Source organism: Dreissena polymorpha, chromosome 11, assembly GCF_020536995.1.
Source record: "Dreissena polymorpha isolate Duluth1 chromosome 11, UMN_Dpol_1.0, whole genome shotgun sequence".
In the NCBI taxonomy this organism is placed as follows: Eukaryota; Metazoa; Mollusca; class Bivalvia; order Myida; family Dreissenidae; genus Dreissena; species Dreissena polymorpha.
In genome coordinates this window covers 40374437-40396514 of record NC_068365.1, presented here as the reverse complement: position 1 = coordinate 40396514, position 22078 = coordinate 40374437, and the positions used below count along the sequence as shown (strand labels likewise).

At 36.7% G+C, this 22078-nt stretch overlaps 1 protein-coding gene and 1 long non-coding RNA gene across 1 annotated transcript; one reads left to right on the top strand and one right to left on the bottom strand.

The window, feature by feature from the left end:
- LOC127850679 (uncharacterized) overlaps positions 1 to 22078 on the bottom strand; it is a 272021-nt gene that overhangs the window by 81024 nt on the left and 168919 nt on the right.
- On the top strand, positions 3705 to 6146 carry LOC127850695 (uncharacterized). Its single transcript, XR_008035415.1, has 3 exons — positions 3705 to 3846; positions 4351 to 4420; positions 6066 to 6146. It is a non-coding gene; the product is annotated as an uncharacterized LOC127850695 (long non-coding RNA).

The following is a 22078-nucleotide window of genomic DNA, read 5'->3' as shown; positions in this document are numbered from 1 at the left end:
ATGATGGATACTTATACATTTAATTAAAACCATCGATTTAGTCAAGACAAAGTATAAGGGTATGCTGGATTCGCAATATTCGTGTGTGTTTATGTCTGTTTTACTTCCTGTCCTTGCCCGTCCGTCTTCCTGTCTGTCTGTCTGACCGTCTGTGTGTCCGTAGACAAACAATTTGCCGATTGCCGATTATAACTCCTACACTATTTAAGGTACACCAATAATACATGCATGCACTTTACATTATATGAAAAAAATGCGCATGTGCAATTCTGCATCAGGCTTCGTTAAAACTTGTTCGAAAATTATGACCCCTGCCCTTCGAACATTGAATTATTGTAACATGATTATTGTACCCTACTTGCTACATATCGTACGGACGGACGAACACAGACAGGAAGAAAAACACACGCGACTAATTTCCCTTGGTAAGCTGGTTTACCAGTTCTAACTGCACTGATGTCCTACTTGATTTGGAGGTATGGGAAGAATTTCCCGAGAACCAACCCCCGGGAGAAAGTTTCGTCCCTACTAAGACGGGTTAGCGCAGTTTGTAGAGTGCTTGGCACCAAATATGAGAGTCGCGAGTCGGTTCCTCGGTCCGGTCTCTGGTCACATTACTATTGCGCGGGCTGGTTATTCAAACCTTTCTTCGGCTATCCTCCCCATGCCTCTCATTGAAATAAGGCAGCTTTTAGTTTAAAACCATGTTTTTAGCTCGATCGCATAGAAAGTCTTAGGCTTATATGAAACGCTCTTGAGTCCGTTGCCTGGGCCTAGCCAGTACTTGCTGTCTATGGGTGAGAACTTAACAACGCTCAAACAGTGGGGATCAAACCCGTGACCTCCCGATCGCTAGGCGGACACAATATCCTTTGCGACACAGCGATCTTTAAACGCCAAGGCCGTTGCTTCTGGCCAATGTATGTTCAGTTAGAACTGCTAAACCAACAAACCAAGGTAAGTGAGAGTTGGTAAAGTGAGCGCCTTGACGTGAATGCATATCGTGGAAAACAGAGAAATCAGTGAAAAATCTAACAACAAACAAACAAACAAACAAACAAAACTGTGACACGTTCGGTTTGATGAGCCGTGCTCTGTGAACACGGGGATCAATGCATGTGCGTAAAGTGTTGTCCCAGAACAGACTGTGCAGTCCGCATAGGCTAATCAGGGACGACATTTCGCTTTCATGATATTTTCGTTTCAAGAAAGTCTCTTCTTAGCAAAAGTCAAAATTTTGCGGAAAGTGTCGTCAATGATAAGCCTATGCGAACAGCACAGGCTAATCTGGGACGGCACTTTACGCACATGCATTAAACCGCTTTTTCACGGAGCACAGTCCATATGTATGAGTGTATAAAGCATATTAACATATTTAATTTAATTCAATTTTATTTTATTTCATTGATCACATAAGTAATTAAAATAGGTAAACACAATTTATGACTGTCTACGTATTTAAACCATCTGTTCACAGCATTGATGAATGGTTGTTTATGTTTAATGTTTACGATGATTTTCATGTCTGGTCGTGTCAATTATAAACATGCATTGATGCTACTTCTTTTGAATGGATCAGAGATTATCATAATAAGTTTGACCATTAATACACTTTCTATTGCAGTTATTGATTTTCACTTTGAGTGTAAGAAGGCTCCACATTGCTTGTATACAGCATCTATTTGAAAATGAATCAGGTTTTATTCTATGAAATATGAGCGATCTTTAAATGAAAGGTTTAAAGACGTGCGTCAAACGTAAAAAAGGAGAAATTATCAAGTTAATGGATGATAGAGTGATGTGGGCTTTTCTTATTGATTGATTTTAATTAAATTCTAATATGATTAAAATGCACCGCTGTATAAGTTGTAATAATTTGAACGTTCAACATTAAATAACGTATTAGTAAACAGTTACATTTTATTTCGCAAATACGCATCTACGTTTATTTTTTTAAATCATCTACGTCTAATGTTTTAAGTCATCGACGTCTAATGTTATAAACTGATTTGCTACATGCGTTGCAATATAGTAAAGAAGTAAACGAGCTTTATACCAAGAAAGATACAGGACTTTTAATTGCATAACTTTTATCAATTGATAAATAACGTTTCCATCAAATGGAATTATTTCACGAGCAAAGGAACATTCGATAGAGTAATAAGACTTTAAGGGAACACATATTATAAGGGGGGAGGGACTTAAAGGATTTGTAAACAAGTTCAAAGAACCTAAACATGCAGGTTTTGGAAAGAAGAAGGTTTTTCGGTAGTGTTTTCATTCTGACGACAATTTTATGTGCATGTAATAAGTATAAATTGATATTGTGACGTCAAATTTCATCATCATCATCAACAACACCACCTTAATAATGACATTAATATAGTAACTGTATCGGTACCACTTCCATCATCTTGAAAAACACCGACGACATCATCAGCAAATAAATTTTCTTTTAGAACAACAACAACAGCAACAAAAAGAACTACTTTTACATGAAATATCAAAAACAACAACTACTACTACTACTTCTACTACTACTGCTTCTTTAATTAGGAATAGCTTGTATTCAATGTAAATTGTTTTTATTTGAATTTAAAAACAAATAACTGTGATGATTATGATGATGATGATGATGATGATGATGATGATGATGATGATGATGATGATGATGATGATGATGATGATGATGATGATGATGATGATGATGATGATGATGATGATGATGATGATGATGATGATGATGATGATGATGATGATGATGATGATGATGATGATGATGATGATGGTCATCATCATTTTTACTTAAACTTCCATTAGTATTAATTTATTATATAAATTAAGTTGCTGTTGTTCCTGTAACTAAGTGACTAATTCTGTACTACAACAACTATTGATACAACTTTCATTATTTGTTTATCAACGCGTTGCGAGGTTTAAAAGTACTCAGTTTTCTCATTCACAGAAGGTTGTGGCGACATCGGGACATATAACCCCGGAGCGCACATTGCCAATACCGGAACTGGTATCGGTAGGTCGTTTTCGACATAATTATTTTCCTTCGTTTAATCGTTATTGTTATATATGCAAAGTGAACTCAATGTAATTGATAACATACACGTAAACGGTCATTGATGCCAAACACGTAAACGGTCATTGATGACAAACACGTAAACGGTCATTGATAACAAACACGTAAACGGTACTTGATAACAAACACGTAAACAGTCAATGATAACCAAAACGTTAACATTCATTGATAACAAACAAGTAAACGGTCATTGAAAACAAACTCGTAAACGGTCATTGATAGCAAACACGTAAACGGTCGTTGATAACAAACACGTAAATAGTTATTGATAACAAACACATAAACAGCCATTGAAAACAAACACGTAAACGGTCGTTGATAGCAAACACGTAAACGGCCATTGATAGCAAACACGTAAACGGTCATTGATAACAAACACGTAAACAGTCATTGATAACAAACACGTAAACGGTCATTGATAGCAAACACGTAAACGGCCATTGATAACAAACACGTAAACAGTCATTGATAACAAACACGTGAACAGTCATTGATAGCAAACACGTAAACGGTCGTTGATAACAAACACGTAAACGGTTATTGATTACAAACACGTAAATTAACACATAATTTTTTATCTGAACACTTTCCACTTTTAGGGCTGACATTTTTTATTGGGTCTTCCAAGTCGCCTTGCTGCGGAACGCTCAACAACTGGAAATTCTTTGTGACGTCAATTTGGGACGTCACGATGCATCTATGGCGGCCGACATCGACATCAAGTTACGAACTTATTGCGCAACAAACATTTACAGGTAACGGAGATCAGACAAACTTAACTTGATTTTATTTAACAAGTTCCACACAAAAGTACAAGCTAATTCTCGGAAGGTTATTAAAAAAAATCCGCATATCTTTACACTGAAATTAAAGAGGGAATAATGACATTCGGCGTTTCGATTATTTTGTTTTACTTTGATTTTTTTCACGAATAGAACAAGTACACTGTTATACACCTATGCCTAACAAATGTTCGTTATAAATTAAAACAATCAGTTGCCACAATTTTAGTCACCGATATTCTGATAAACGGCACGGCAAAATATTGAACATCAGACATGTATATTGAGTGTTTGTCAGAAGAGAACGAAGAACTTTAACATGATTTTATTAATAATTTTCCGGTCCTAATAATGTATTTACAATGAACAAATTCTCAGCAATAACATAAAAATAAATAAAGAACTTCCACATGATTTACTTTATAGTTTGTCGTTCTTTATTTTGTATTTTAAATGTACAAATTCGCTTATTTTCAGCCGCCGTCGGACTAAACACTCCTTTGTCGACGGGTACAGTAGAGGTTGAAATCGATGACGTCATAGGGTGGTATGTGTGACATCACTCCATGTTCATGGCCGTTTTTGATTTAAGATTGTTATATTTATATAAAACAGTTCATATGTGTGTGAATAAATGAACACCATTCACTTCATACACTTCCGGTACATAGAAAACATTGTATCCGATGGTCTGCCCTACCGCGAATGTTAGTGCTGCTATCGCGGTAAAAAGTGAATAGTGTTACCAGTTGACTGTCTTTTGGCCCTATTCCACCACGAAAACAAGCCCAAGATTCGCTACGATTTATCACATTTATTGAATCGGGAAGACTCGTGACAGTCTACGATTCAGTTACGACACTGGTACGATTGATTTACGACGAATCGTGGGGTTCGGTTGAAGTCTTGCAAATAGGGTCGCGACTTCACTACGATGTGTAAGAATCTTCTGCGACTGTACTACGAACGATGCAGATCGGTCACGACTAAGCTAGGACCTCACCGAACGCACCCATTAATTCGGCGCCAATATCTACTGATATTGATTCTAACACCGCACGCGACTTGTTTTCTATAGACATAGAAGGAAATCAAGTGTGGGTTATTCTGCAATAAATTGTGGGCGGAGTTTTATGTTTCGAAAATAGTTCCGAATAAATAAAGAAAACATTGCAGTAAAATGCACGTGCTAAATCCCGCTATAAAAGAAATGCAATAAATGTAGCATGTATATAAATGTAATGAAACAACAAATTGTATATTTAGTGATAAGTGGCTTGACCACGCCTGCAAAGAATGTTTTTTTTAAGAAACGTAATTAAGAAAACATTTATAGCATGTCAGCTTTTTAAAAGAATTAATACACGTGTGTTCATTTAGTTTTTATTAGTGTTGTTCTCAATGAAAGTGATGTAATTTGCAAAATATTTATGAATGAAAACGACGTCATATGTTTGTACAATTCAATGACGTCACTAAATATTGAACTTTGTACTAAGAGGGGCAGAGTATTGGAAATTATACTTCACGTCCAAAAGCTTGAACCAAATCAATCCGAATCGTGTTAGAATATGAATAATATTTTTATATGATGGCTTGTTGTCGAATAACCGACAGTAAGGAGTATAGATTCGTGTTATCAAAGCACTCGTGCTCCGCATTCGTGATTTAATTCCAACGCATCTATACTCCTTACTGTGGGTTATTCGACAAAAAACATGATAGAAAAATAATAATTCTTAATCATTCTTTACAAAATCGTAACTGTTTCGTTACTTAATCGCGAGAATCTTAGCGGGCTCGCAAATCACTCGGGTTGAACTCTTGAGAGTCTTGACAAAGTCGTAACTGATTCGTAGACAGATCACGTGATCACCGATTTCCCGATTGAGTCACGAATAACCTACGATTCTATCACGACGCCCAAGAACGCACTACGACGCTGTTACGAGTCAACTGCGATTAAATTCTGTCTTGGTCAAATTTTAAACACGTTTAAAATCTGGCCACGATTTTTCCGGACCTCACGAGTTGAAGGAATAACTTACGATCGGCACGCGGCTAACTACAAATGAGTTAGGACCTTCGCCGATTGAGCTAAGAATGTCCCTGACCTCAAAATATTGGAAATCGGGACAAATCGTGGGGAATCGGGTCGAAGTGGAATTCCCCTATTTGTTATTGTTACGCAGGTACACATCCGGTGCAGAGCTCATTCCTCCCAGCGTCGCAGCGGGTTCGAGCACCCAGAACCAGGTGATGGCGGCCCCGGTCGTTGGGACGGAAGTTCCCTGGGCGATGACGCCGGATACTGCCAAAACCTACGCCGACGGAGCGGTTGTGACTGCCAGTAAGTAGCGGTTGTCTATGTATATCGCCAACTACGGGATTCTCACATATTTAAAGGGTACGTCTATCAACATTTGGTTTGGTCGTCGCTCACTTTGTCCTTTTTTTAAAGTTCTTTTGGCCATTGATGTGATTTATGTGGTTGTTATGTTTGGTGTGATTGAGTGATTCATATGATTTGATGTGATTGACGTTATCGATATAATCAATACGATTGCTGCGAGTCTGAGTATGTCTTAAAGAAGAAAAAACATACAAAGAAGAAACCAATGAAACAAAAACAAAACCGAAAATAATTTGTATTATCAGTTAATAGTTATGTTATGAGCTCGCATTTATTTCATAATTCAGATGAGGATCCAGTAATCGTGGACGATAGCGTCACAATCAGCGACATTAAGACGTCACAGCCGATATTCACCATTGACGTCACGGATGCGGACACAACCGATCTCGTGGCGGTTACTTCCGGTTTCAGCGTCATGAAGACTGCCGGAAGTTCCCTTTTCTTGGTGGTTAAGACTGCCACGGGATGTACGTCTTGAAACGATTATTTTCAGCAAGGAAATATATGATCAGCCTATGATAGATATGAGCCGGTCTTCGAATATTGTAAACTCATTATTATTCGTGGGACATGAATTTTCTTAATTTCGTGGGACATGAATTTTATTGATTTCGTGGGACAAGACTTTTCTTGATTTCTTGGGGCGTGATTTTTCTTGATTTCGTGGGACATGAATTTTCTTGATATCGTTGGACATGAATTTTCTTGAGAACGTGGGACATGAATTTTCTTGATTTCAAGAGTTGACCGACAGTGTGTGTTTTTCTTTACCATTTTGGGAATGAGGCCGTGTCCATTTGGATGGGGAAAATTTGCGTCATTTTGCCTAAATTGGGGAATCAGTGTTGTAATTGTTTTGCTAAAAGATGCTTCAAAATTGAGAACATAAGTGATTTCAGTATAATATATACTAAGGTTGAGCTCATATGGATGAGAAATGGACAAAATATTGAGATCAATTCTTTTTGCAAACCTTGTATTGGGAATTTTTAGCTCCTATTTCGAAAAAAATATACCTTTTTTCCATTGGGAATGGGGCCGATTTCCAGACTTGATTTTGATTGAAAAAAAAACACAACAACAACAATGCATTATAATCCATAATTTTGCCAACCACTGATGAACTTTATATTATGGCATTCAAAAACTTGGCTGCTATCTCAAAGGACAAGAAAGAAAAGGTCAATATCACACGTTTGGGTCAAAATAATTCTTTGGGGGCATTTGTTACTTACAGTGACAGCACGTGAACATTACAATGACTTAACTTGTTCAACAGTATTTAACTTCTTCAGGCGTAGCAACTACTTTATGTACATAGTTGTATGCCGTTGTCCTCCAGTACTTAGTTTTCATAGTACATGTATAGGTACGGCTTTTCAAATAAATAAAAAAATCTAGACGACATTGTCTAGTGAAAAAACCCTGGTTATCTCCATACCTTATTCTTTAACAATATATATCAATTCAAATTTTCAGATGATATTCGCAGCGGCGCCTCCTTGAGTGCCGGAAGTTATCCACTGACTATCACTGCCACCGACCGCTGCGGCGACACCGCCACCGGAACAATTACAGTCACCGTTACGAATACAGTAAGTGTTACGTCATCAGTGACCCGTCAGAAATCGCGTGACGTCATACACAACGTGACGTAAAGAACAGTGTGTCGTTAAAGAAAGCTGACGTCGAAACAAGTTGACTTGTGATTTAAGATTAATTTCAGTTATAATCCTGGTCGACGATAATAAGCTAGTCTTATGTGGGTATTTTGTCCAAGCTAATTTTGCTCTAAAAGTAGTGCTAAATTCGGTGCATGCCAGATCTATCAGAGTAAAACATTGTGTGAGCTTACCTTATTTTTTCTTTTTATTTATTGGGGAATATCAGTGAACCATATATGAAATATTAATTCAATTATTGCTTAATATTATTAATGCTTTTTAATGGATAATGCATCGAAAAAAATCTCAGAGATTTAAATATGATAATCTACTGTTTTCATGAAAGTGAAAACTTTCGCTCATGTTCACTTTTTACTGTAAAATGACATCGTTTTTAGGTCATTACGTGATTATTTCAGAAAAATCCCTAGTCCCATTTAATTAAAAAATATGTTCATGAATGAGTGAATATATTTATTTTCTATGTCATTACAAGCGGATGTACAAAATATTGTCTTGTTATTTAATTCTTTTTAACAGTTTATTAACAGTTTAAGAGGTTTAAACTTAAGACCTTCGCGGGAATAATACATCCGTCATTTGATCGTAAAAGATAATGAAAGAATTCACTTTTTGTCTCATTAATAGTTTTTTCTGTTCGAATATAATAATAATGCATATTTTTCTCTATAAACTACAGAAAAACATATATCACATATTTTTGATTTAATTGAAAGCCATACATTCAAAATCTAATACAATTTGAAGATTTCATATTATAAGTACAAGTATACCTAATTATAGTATTTTGGCAAATGTGAACGATTATTTATTTAAACAACTTGACAATACTCATATAAATGTATTTGTTTAATAAATTGCTCTTAAGATGTTTAAGTATAAGACATCTTCTACTTAGCATTTCGTCAGCGGTTTAAGAAGTCTATAAAAAAGGGATTCAAAAATTATATAAAACGTTTATCGTTTCTGGTTGAGTTTATGTAATGCAACTACTTAATGAGTGAATTTTTCTGAATTAATTGACCTCTTCTCTCTAGGCCCCGGTGTTTGTTCCGGTTTCTTTTCTGACCGTTCACCCGACCCCGATCAGTGACGTCACGACAACGGCTAGGTCTCTCTATGCATTTGACGTCACGGACACGAACCCAATTACGTGCACAGTCGATAACACCAAGTTTGAAAACAAAACGGTTGGATCAGGTTCGTATTATTTACAAATCTAAGAAAAAACTTTTAAAAAGTACGCCCCGCCTGCACTGCAGTTTCGTTTCGGAAATGCCTATAAACGAAACTTTCCATTAATGCGGAAAGTGTCGTCCCTAATAAGCCTGTGCGGACTGCACAGGCTGCTATGTGATTATTTTTAATGAACAAGAATTACGCTCTATTTTCTCTAAACGAGTCATCTGACCAACAATAAACAAACTCTTTGGATAGTTCATACTGATACATATAGTGAGTTTTATTTTTATTTTCTTTAAACATTTAGGCTGACTATGTTTTCACTGTTTTCATTTTTTGAACTTATTTTAAAAAAATGTACGTTTGCACTTATTTGAATATGTTAAATGAACTATTTATATTTTCTTCATTTTTTTGTTAAATATGTGTTATTTCTTATTATATTTATATATAATTTTCATAAAATTTTCGTTTTTATTACATTACTCTGATTTTATTCAATAATTTATATTTTTAGTTCTTGCAGTATTATTGTCAACTAGTTAAAGTTTGAAATTTGTTTTATCTGCAGCCTAAGAACTTTGGTTGAAGGCGGGGTCAGCGAGTACGCTGAATCATGACGTCACCGCTGTAGAATCCATGACGATCACGTGCAGTGACGAGACGGACCAAATCACCAGCAGTTACAAGGTGGACATTTCGGACGCGGTACGTGTACATTTAAGCGGCGCTCTGGGGAAACGGGGCTTAATGGAAGTGCGTACAGTGTCGTCTGAGATTAGCCTCTGCAGTCCGCTTGTACGGCATTTTACTTTTAAAGCCCCATTACTACTCAAAATCAACGAAAATTTCTTACAATATTTCGTAAAATAAAGTTGAACAATTAAAAATCAGTGTTCCTAATGGCAATTGCCGAAATTTCAACGCCAGATGTGGTCTGGTAAAATAGATGTTTGCAGACACAAAATGCTCGTTTTTATTATTGTTTTGCATATTTAATTCCATTTTTGTTTCCCGCAACGATATGTATTCATCCGACACATTAACACTAACATGGTACCATTTAAGTGTTCGTGTTTCGTTTGAATAGATATATTTGCGGGAAATTAAAATGGAATTAATTGTGTCACAAATAAATAAAAACGAGCATTTTTTTATCTACAAAAATATATGTTATTATATGACATCTAGCGTTGAAATTGTGGCTATCGCTATAAGGAACACTGATTGCTTAGGTGTTAACTTTATTTTACGAAAAACTTTATGAAATTGTCTTTGATTTTGAACGTTATAGAGGCTTTAAAGAAATTCTCTTTTTTATCAACAAATCCTGTTAAAGCGGAAAGTGTCGTCCCTGATCAGCCTCTGCAGACTAGACAGATAAATCTGGTGCGACACTTAACGCACGTGCATTAAGCCCCGTTTTACCCCAGCGCGGCTCATTTCTTTATCGAATTCACCGGTATTCTCTCCTACATGAGCACCGCAATCGGAAGACCGCATGAACGCAGTGTTTCGGAGTAGCTCGGTCTGTCGGTCCGTTGATGTGTCCGGAAAGCAGCGTCCAATACATTCCAAAGCTATGGACGGTTGCATTTGGTCAATGCAATGACAGATATATGAAATAATTCACATTTGTGGATCGCCAAAGCGTGGCGGGCGAAAGGGGAGGGCGGGGCGGGGCGGGGGTGGGGGAGGCGTGAGGATTGCGGTACAGGAGACGTTCGATTCCAGACATAGAAGTTGTGTATTTTAGTTCCCGATGTGAAGCAAACGGTATAATGAAGAAAAGCGTTTGTTTTAAGAAAATATGGCCTGATATTGCTTGGACAACATTGAAAAAACTAACTTTTTATATATTAGACATTGATATTATAGCCTACATCATGGGATACATAACACAAGTTGTTTTTTACCTCTAATATATAAAAAATAATTCTTAAGATATGGAATATGCTTTACTTTCAAATTGAAAAAAAGAGCAAATCTTCATTAAAGGCCACCGTTCTAACCAATTTTTCGGGTACTTCCGGTCCGCTGGGTGACCTATCGCCAGTGGGCACTTCCGTACATCAGTTCACCGTTACCGACCAGGATGACGCTATTTCCTGTTCCATCAACGCGCCGGAAAGTGCAAAGTTTGGCATCACCAAGGTGGATACCGCTACCGGAGCTCAACATAAGTTTGGTGACGTCATTACGTTAATGTGCAGACGTCGTTACGTTAGTTTGGTGACGGTAATACGTAAGTTTAGTGACGTTATTTTAATGATGATGATGATTGTGATAGTGGTGAATCCATTAATATGGTCATGATGATTGTTATAGTGGTTTTGTTGATGAGGAGTAGGAATATAATTATCAGTATACTGCTGCAGCTGCTGCTTATGATGATGATGTTATAGTGATGATGATGATGATGAGTAGGAGGAGGAGGAGGAGGAGGAGGTGGATGTTGATGATGATGAGGAGAAGGTGGATGAATTTTTGTTAATGCGAGTGTCTTAAGAGATGCTTAAATGGTTTAAATATTGGTGACACCTTTTGCTAAGCCATCATGGTTAATTAGGTGCTTTTTTTAAAGGGTTCGACGTCAAGACGATTGCCCTGCTTGATTAAGACTCTGCTACGAGTTAAATGATCACCGTCACGTGCACTGATGCTATCAACACTGTGACGTCATCAAGGACCATCAATATGGCCGATGACGTAAGCATAATAAAAATGAATAACTGAAAAACGATTTAATCATTTGTTAAAACATGTTTTCGAATAAGTTAATCGTTTATCGTTTATTATTTAGTAAATACTGTTTACTGAAGTCGATGTGAACGTTTAGCGTTTAAACTATTGACAAAAAAACATGTGTTTTGCACTGTCATAATTTTTCTCAATACACATTCTAGCACTCATTCCGTTGTAATTGGTATTCCACTGTTCGAAAAGTACGTCGGTCGGTCGCAATAGTGATACATCGATTTTGTCCGGATTCCTCGGTTAGATAGATCTCAACAATCGTGATACATGGACTATTTCCGGAATCGTCCGTAAGATAAATTTATAAAATAAATCGCCTGATGATTCAAAGTTGGTCGGTCGGTCCCTAATCAATTTCTTTTCCCTTCGATATCAAGAGAACGCTTTGACTTACGATCATCAAAATGGGTATGCTGGTTACATATGACGCCCTTAATTTTTAAGGCAAAAACGTCAAATGTAAATGTCACAGAAGCTTGGAAGAAGAAATTCGTTCTCTATTAAAACCTGTAAAGAAATGATTCTATGGTTTGACGTCGCGGTCCTGCATATTTTTAGAACGTCATGTGTTACTCTTCTGTTTTCGCTATTGCTTCAAACAGGTAATGAAGTTTCCAGATTTATAAGAAGATCACAATAAACCTACATAGTGCTTTAGAAACCGGTTTTTACCGGACTTCCCGCTACGCTGTCGCCGGCGCGTGCCGACGGATTGCTGACGGGGCGTCACTTCGCACGTTAAGCGTCACGGACGCCAACGACCAGAGTTTCATAACTTGCTCAATTTAGGTAAGTAATTTCTGGGATTACTATATAAAAATCGTTATATTGAGTATAATCGTAAAATTCTGGAAATATCAACTATAGATTTTGTATGTAAATTGTATAATTACTATTACTTTTTATACACCCATCAAGTACACAAACAATGAATAAAAGCCCACGGGCTGTTTGTTTTTTAAGTGTTTTTTTACATGTAAACTTCAACAAAAAGCTTTTGCTATTGAGACTAAACATATAAATACCAGTACAAAAAAGCAAATGGGAAAAGAACTTGACAGTAAGAAAACTTTGAAAAAGCATTAACTTTAAAGTAAACTTGTTGATATAGTGTTCTTTTGTTCAACTCATGACTGCATAAAAATAAATACCGGTATTTTCACAATTGGCGCAGTAATGTGTGCAAATAAGAAGCTTTCTTATTTATTGTGCATTAAAATCGATTACCAACTGAAACAAATAAACATCCAATTATCCTGTATGTGAGAATGCCATGGTGTTATAGATATGGTGTCCGCCTAGCGACAGGGCGTTCATATGTGCGATCCCCAATGTGGGAGTTCTCATTATATCCTCCCAAAGACACCAAGTACTGGATCTAACCAGGAATCGGACTCGATAGAGTTTGAATAACCTTTAGATTCTCGATGCATTCGAGCAACAATAAATAGGTGTAAAGGTACAGGTATCGCCTCCTTACGCCACAGGCGCCACAGGACAGCTTCTTCAACGTGGTTCCTGTCACGGCGCCGACATTTGCCATCTGGGTGAAAGCCGGCGTGAAGTTGGACGCGGCGACGTCACCTCTCCTCGATAACGTTCAGTGCGTTGATGACAGATCGCCGGCGAATATCATAACCGAAACGTTCACGTGTCCCTTACTTGATAAGGTACCATACAAACCATTTTATTTGTCGGAATTAATTTCGTGATTTTTTGTTTGACAAATGTCTTTTCCTTGGACACGTTAATCTGTGAAGTACTGCGAAGTCCATATTATACGGTCTACTCTAATTTTCGTGGACTTCGTGGGTTCTCAATCACGCAGTTAACTGCTCAAAGAACGTTACCTGCTCCCTTACTTGAGAAGGTACTTCGAAATCATTTTTATCCTATAACCAGATAAAAATCGATACTATAACAACGATCTTATAAACTTAAGCTTTATACTATCGCTATTTTTAGATCAGATTTGGGATTTTCCAAAAAATGGAGAATACGTTTTTGTCAATAACGGAAAGATAAAATCGTCATAAAATGCGATGTTTTATAATTATTAATGGAAAAGGGGATGAAATAATAGAATAAATAGAATATTATGTGAGTTTTGAATAAATATCAAGTTTATCATGCTCGGCTCGAACCATGGTAGCGCTCGGCACGCCTCGCGCTAACATGGTTCTAAGCCTCGCGTGATAAACTTGATCTTTATTCAAAACTCACATAATATTCTCTTTATATTTGTGGCCATGATATTTTGTTGCCTAAAATACATTTTCGTACGCAGGTCAATTTGTGTATTTTCAATTTAGGAAGAAATGTTGAAATTAAAGCGGGTATATACGATCTTATACGATCTTGTCAAATATTTATTTATTAATATAAAATGTGTAAAAACTTATTATACATATATTTCACTATAAACTAAAATAAAAGTTAAGAAGAACATGTGTCGAAAAATGCTAAATAAGCCAGATATTTAATTCTGAAATCGAAAAAGGCTGTACAGCCGAATTCGCCAGCATGTATATCATGCATGTACGATGTGAATCTAAATTTAGTTTAACGGTTCATTTGAAATTCCTGCAGCGATATCGATTCATACGACACACGAACACTTACTAAAAAGACGAATGCATCGGTTTTTGTAGGAAAATAATTACGAATTATCTTCGTCACAATCGGCTCGGGGCGCTAATTTGTATTTGCTGTATTTTATGAAATTCGTCTTAAATGTATCATTTTTCTTGCATATTGTGTGTTATTATAACATATTTGTATAAATATTTTACAATTCAGCACATATAAAAATCGTATATATCCGCTTTAAATTCGTGGATCGGTAAACCCACAAAATCAACGAACATTAACCCATTTATGCCTAACGTCTAGAAAAAAATGCCTTGGCAAACAGCGTTGACCCAGATGAAACGCCGCATGATGCGGCGTCTCATCAGGGTCTGCGCTGTTTGCTTAAATGATTTTTTGTAAGACCTATTCTAAATATAGAAATAAATATACTAGACATCCCTAATTTTGGAAATAAATTTATCCAATTTGGAAGGATGGGAGAGTCCACTACGCATAAATGGGTTAATGTATCACAAATAATAATCATTGTACTTCATTTGTCTCGCAATATTATAGTGCTCACAAAAATATTGTCCATCCGAATCTGTGACATCTTCATATTCGTTATATTGTGATATTGTTTTTTAAAAGCCTGATATTTTAGACAAAAAATTAATACATACGTGATTTTAATCATCTGTATTTTCAAGAACATTTTTTTCTCAAAAATTGAAATATTAACATATCCTTTTTTTATAGTAACATAAATACTCAAACTCAACGAATATTTCGCAAAATATTTCGTAAAATAAAGTTAACCCATACGAAATCAGTGTTCCTTATAGCAATAGCGAAATTTTCAACGCTATATATGGTATGGTAGCATATATTTAATGAGATACAAAATGCTCGTTATTACTTTTTTTGCGACAAAAGATCCCATGTTAATTTCACGCCACGATATCCGAATATTTACCAGCGAACTCGATACTGGCTCCGGGCAGCGTCGTAATCATGAGAACTACCACATATTTTGCAATTTAGGATATTGCTATATGTAACATTATTTTTTTTGTGTTAACTTTATTTTTCGAAATATTGTAAGAAATATTCGTTGATTTTGAGTGTTGATGGGTTTTGAACATATCCTTGTATTTTTAAGCAAACGATGTTGCACATTCAAGCTGATTTTGTTCACAGCGGTACTATTGTACACAAACATCTTTTCACCTGTTCTGTTAGGTGACACGGTATTTCGTGTATACACATTCAATCTTTTGGAATTTAACATAGATTTTCTTTCTGACAGAAAAATGTATAGTGAAAATTGCCGGTCGCTTTTCATTTGTCAAATTGACACAACTGGTCAAGAACTTGAACGTCAAAGACATCGAACACTATAATTGATCAATTGTATACAAGAACAAAAACAATAACAACAACGACAACACCGACAACAACAACAACAACTACAAATACTACTTCTACTATTGATCATCTATTTATTTATATGTCATTCAGTTAACAGTTCAGATTTTGAAAACAAATGCTATAAATGTTTTATATTAACCATTGACTTTAGCAATTCATTTTTAAAGTTGAGCAATTCATTTTAAAATACTCCTTATATTTCATTAACTGTGTTTTTATGTAGAACGCTTAACATCCATCTATATAATCACATATTGCACGGATTTTACTAATAAAATACAGGTCTTTACTGCAACAAAAAAATCATTGTATTTTATATTTTTTATAGCCTCCGACGTTCGTTACGGGAATTCCCGGCACATCTCCGTCTATTTCCGACTCGACCGTCACCGCGACGTCACTCGGTGTCTTCACCGTTACCGATCCCGACACGACAGGCAGTATTACGTCATCGCTGACGTCAGTGTATGAGATCAGACCCGTGACGTCACCGACAGATCTTCAAAAGCCGGGTATGGCGTCTTTTAATAACGGATTAAGTCTTCTCAATAATAAGTCGTTTTGTGGAGCACGCTTGATAAAAGCTCGATACAGAAGTCTCAATGGTGTATGCGAGTAAGCGCATGCATTCGATCTGACTCCGACTGTAAGTTCGTCGGTCACCAAGTGAAGCGTGTCGAGTGTACATCCGCCTCCCTAACTCAATAAGTCTAGGTTACGCTTTGTTGTAAAAGTGTGACATCGTGAACAAGATCCGTAAAGACCACACCATTTTAAATAAATTTTTAACAACCAATATATATTTTTTTACCTTTAAACATGTCTTATTCTAGAGTTCCAAGTGTGGGTCAGTGCCGCCGTTATACAAGCGTCTATAGACTTCAATGACCAGGCGGTTCCGTTGCCGTTGACGATCACGTGTACGGATGGAAACACCGCCATCACGGGAACGTTCAACGTCAATATTGTCGACGAGGTTTGTATGGAACTGTTTTAAAAAGCAATGTTGGATGTTTTGATGGGTTCAGTGCATCTGCGTAAAGTGTCATCCCATAAGGATATTCGCCAGTGCAATCCGCATATACTACTCAGGGACGACTCTTTCCGTTTTTGTGGATTTCATTTCGTTGAACGGAAGTCTCTTCTTCGCAAAAATCTTCATTATGTGGAAAAGTGTCGTCCCTGATTAGCCTGTGCAGACTGCACTTTACGCACATGCAGTAACAGGCTGCAGAGTCAACGGGGTTTGCCGGGTTTTACACATTTTTTTTCTCTTTGCGACTTTAGCCTCCGGTGATATCAGTACTTCCAGCGATCGGAACGGCTATCAACGACGGTTTGCAGACGGTCGCCGCAATCCTCCACACGTTCAGCGTGACAGACAGCGATGACGCCGTAAACTGCTCCGTGAGAGCGCCGCAAAAACGCCCGTTTTGAAGTGGTACTCGCCACTAGCCCAGGTTGTCTGTCGTCGAATTTCAATGTTGCAAAAGTGGCTAAACAGAAATGCATTTTACATTATATGTAAAACACATTTGAAATGAATTATAAGTCAATACCGCATAGTCTCGTGTTACGATTACAAGTTAAAATCTGGTTTTCTGGAGTAATTTTCTCGTAAGATCTAGATAGGATCCAATTGTCTTAAACTATTCAAGAGCCGTGCTCTGGGAAAACGGAGCTTAATGCATGTGCGTAAATTGTCTTCTCTGATTAGGCTGTGCAGTTCGCATAGATTAATTAGCCACGATACTTTCAGCTTAAATATTTATTTTTTTTAATTCCATAAAAGCCCCGTTTTTGATTGAGGGCTGGTCATATTTCTACAAGCAAGTGTCTAAAGTATACCATTTCACGAGCTTCTTTCTCCCTCCGCTACAGTAAGAATCTCCTTTCCTCCAGTAGTCAGTAAACAAACAAATACTCATAATTACTTATTTCGGCGAGTTATTTTTTTAACCGACCGACGAATTATGCTTGTTTTCAGCGTTCAATATCCGCGTTAAAGCGGGGGCGACATTAGCGGCCGCCGATGGACCTCACGTCATCAACGTGGATTGTTCAGACAGCGTCAACACCGTCAATCACACGTTCACACAGCCAGCCTGTATTAATACGGTAGGCAATTTTATGTTACCCCCACCCCCCCCCCCCCCGCAAACAAAGGGTTTATTTACAAGTGAACTGTTACCTATTTCACTTTAGCCGCCGACTTTTGTTATATCATGAATGAAGCGTTCTATCACGCAATAATGTATTACGTTTATGTTTACCACTGCATTGGTATTTCATCTTAGCCGCCGACTTTTGTCCCCGGCATGCCCGGAAGTTCTGCGAGCATCTCTGACGCCACTGTCACACAGACGTTGCTCGGGATATTCACAACTACAGACCCTGATACAACTTGCTCTGTGACGTCACCCGTAGCCTCTGCGTATGAGGTCAGAAAAGTGACGTCACCGGCAAATCCTCAACAACCTGGTAGAATAATCATTGATCATAGTGTGAATGCCTACAATTTTAAGGCTCATGAACCACCACAAGGGTACATTTAGTAATGTTCAATTGGTCATTGTCGGTTCATCGGTTCAGGAACTATATGTACTTAAAAGTACCCGGATGTTCATAAGTATACTACAAAGTACCCGTGGTACGGAAAATACATACTAAGTAAGAAAGTACCTAGGGGTATGACCGGGTGCCTTTAAGCGTATTTTTTGTACACGGGGTACAGTTAAGTGAACTTAAGAGTACTTAAGAGTACACGGGGTACTTCTAAATTGTAACTGAGCCGACAAAGCAATTGAACCAATAGAAGTATCATCGTCGACCCGTCTGTTCATTCATCTTTTAATCGCATTTATTTTGCATTAGTATGTGAGATTATAAAACATATCTCCTTCAATTTTAATGTAGCAGGGTTCGGTATAAGAAGAACTTATACTGCCTTGCATTATGAGCTAGCTTTAATAGCGACGCGGTACCGGGTTCGATCCCCGACCACATTTTAGTAAAAGAGCAGAGCTTTGATTCTGGCAATTCTTTCAAATTAAACATCGACATTCGTGACATTTCACAGATAACGTTTTATATAATATGTAATTGTTTCCTCACGAATATCCCAAGCTTGGTTAAATCGCGGCCGCAACTGAGTCTTTTCAAATTTCCTTGTAAACGGCCATCTAATCTGACAGTTTCTTCTTTTGCTATGTCTAACAATGCAGTATAACGTCATTAGTGTGTACAATATTACGTAATATATGTGTACAATATGACATCATGTATGTGTTCAGTATGAGTCATGTTAACGTCATATATGTGAATAGTGTGGATCAGCTTGACGTTATTTTTTGGTACATTATGAGTCATGTCATATATGTGTATAGTATGACGTCATATATTTGTTTGGATCAAAATCACAGTAACTCAAGCATCTATCGACTTCAACGACCAGACCGTTCCGTTGCCGTTAACGATAAAATGTACTGACGGATACGTCGCGAATGATATCACGGGAGCGTTTAACGTCAATATTGTCGACGAGGTTTGTATGGAACTGTTTGAATCAGCAATTTTTTCGTATGTATATCTATTTATACCTTTCAATACCAACACTATAACAACAACAACAACACTTTCATGGGCGCTACGTAATTTAACATAAATGGATTTTAAACTAACATAACAGACGTGACGTGTCAAGGTCAAAGGTCAAGGACACAATTCATGTTTTGGAAAATATAATTAAGTTGGACCAATGTAGGTTTGTAAAAGGAGCAATTTCGGAAACGTTTCGGAGCACAGTATCAGCGACATGCATTAAGAAATTAAAAGTAAATGGCACGAATTGATAGGTATGAAATTTCTGTTCAGATTTTTAATGTACTTACGACAGATTTTCGTATTAACGTAGAATATAATTAAATTGAATAAGTAACAAAATTATAAGATATGGGACTTTTTAAAAGCATAAACACAAAGAAAAGATAAAATAAGATCGTGCCGTGAGGATCGAACATAAAGGAAAAACTGACTCTGTACTTCTGAATCACGGATGCTTTTGAAACTATTACGTAGTTTAAACCATATGTCGGTGACACATTGTTTTGCTTCGACTAACAGCGATTTAAACGCTTTGTAATTTTTGTACCAATAAACAAGCATATACGTTAACTATTTTAATCAAGTTGGGAGATATATCTTGCCTGTTTGAATATTATAAAAACTAACTTTTTGAATAATTGATTTTTTCATTTTTTTTTTCATTTTTTATTTAAATCTTCATTTCGCCACTTTGAAAAAAATCATTAAATAAATCTATATTAACAAAAACCATATTATCTTTCAAAATCATCAAAAAAAAGTCATGACTAGCAAGCAATCGTCATTTTGTCAGAAGATATATTTTAACGTAAAAAAAAGGAATTTCACAAGGATGTCCACTTTCCCTTCTATTAATTATATGCATCGTTCTAGAAAACTGGGCTTGTGCTTGAAGTGTTCACCCAGATTAGACTATGCAGTTCGCACAGGCTAAAAAGGGACGCTACTTACTGCCTAAACATAATTCTCGTGAAGAAGAGAATTAATGTTATCGTCTCTGATATGTCAGTGTTGCCGGCCTAGCTACGCGCAATTTGCGTACTTTGGGTTCGACGACAAACTATCGAATCAATCGAGGTTTAAAGTTTTAATAGATCGATAAAGGTATCTGAAATAGAAACAATTAATACATGCAATTAGGTATATAATCAAGATAATATATCTATGCATTCAAATGAAATACACATGAATAATGACTAGCGTTGCATGGCGGTGTGAATATTACTCGCAATAAGTTATTTTAATAAATAACTAATAAACACAACCGTAACCGTCAGATGTCTTAAATAACAATACAAACAATTGACAGATAAAATAAATAAAAGATTCAAATAAGTTACCTGCAGGAATATAAAATGTCCTACACAAATAATATAATGTTTCAATCAAAGATTGAATGGCTGTCTGAAGCAACCTTCAGCAAACAACTGAATAAAGGAGGGAAAGTGTATGATTGGTTGTTACGTGCACGTGCTAAATTAGGTTAAATTCAACTATATGTTAACTATAAAATAACTAAAACTACAGACTTTATATCAGAGCTACCTAAAACTACTCGACATGAATAACGAATAACTTACTAACGATAAATATGAATTTATACCCTGTGACATTAGTGCGGACAGCACAGGCTAACATGTGACGACAATTGACGCGGATGCTTTAAACCCTGTTTTCCCAGAGCAAGGCTCATATACGTATGGCCCATTTAAATTACAGTTAATTGTTTAGCTACAGCCCCCAGTGATAACCTTACTACCCTCTACCGGAACTTTCATCAACGATGGTTTGCAGGCGGCCGCGGCGACCATCCATACGTTCAACGTCACCGACAGCGACGACGTTGTCACGTGCTCCACACGAGCGCCGGAATCCACCTTTTTTTAATTGGTAGCCGCAACTAGCCCTGGTACATGGTTTCACAATTACCCCCACCCGTTAATCGCTTTTTATTAACAGTGTTAACTAATTCTAGTTTGTCGGCATTAAATTTCTTGTGGTATAAAAAACGACATGAAAATGAGCGGATTTTTAATTTCCAAACAAAAACATAAGTCGGACTGTGAAATCGTATATTCGTAACCAAACCACGAAATCAACGATAATTCATGAGTTTCCTTGGCATGCGCGTTGTGTAAAAATGACGTCTCTATAAAAAAAAAAGGTGGCAAAATACCCGAGCGGTTTACGAAAAACAAGATTTTCGTTTTTTTTAGTAGCATAATAATTTTTGCCATTGCTCTTGATGATTCCAATCGGTTTAGAATATTGATACTTGTTAAAGGTTTTGTTATAAAATCGGAATATGACCTTTAATACTGATTTTACAGTAATTGCTAATTAACAGAAACGTCGATCAGAGCCACCGTTTTGTTTTCTATAGTCATTTGTTTAGTGATATAAAGTTGCTTGGATTGCCTTGTCAGTATGCAATAATATGCTCTCTTTTCCTACTGAAATATAAGCCAAACGTTTTCAACACAGATTCAAACAGTTCGTTAAATTCGTGATAACTATATATGATGCGTATAATATTCACAAACAATGTCTGTAATGAAAA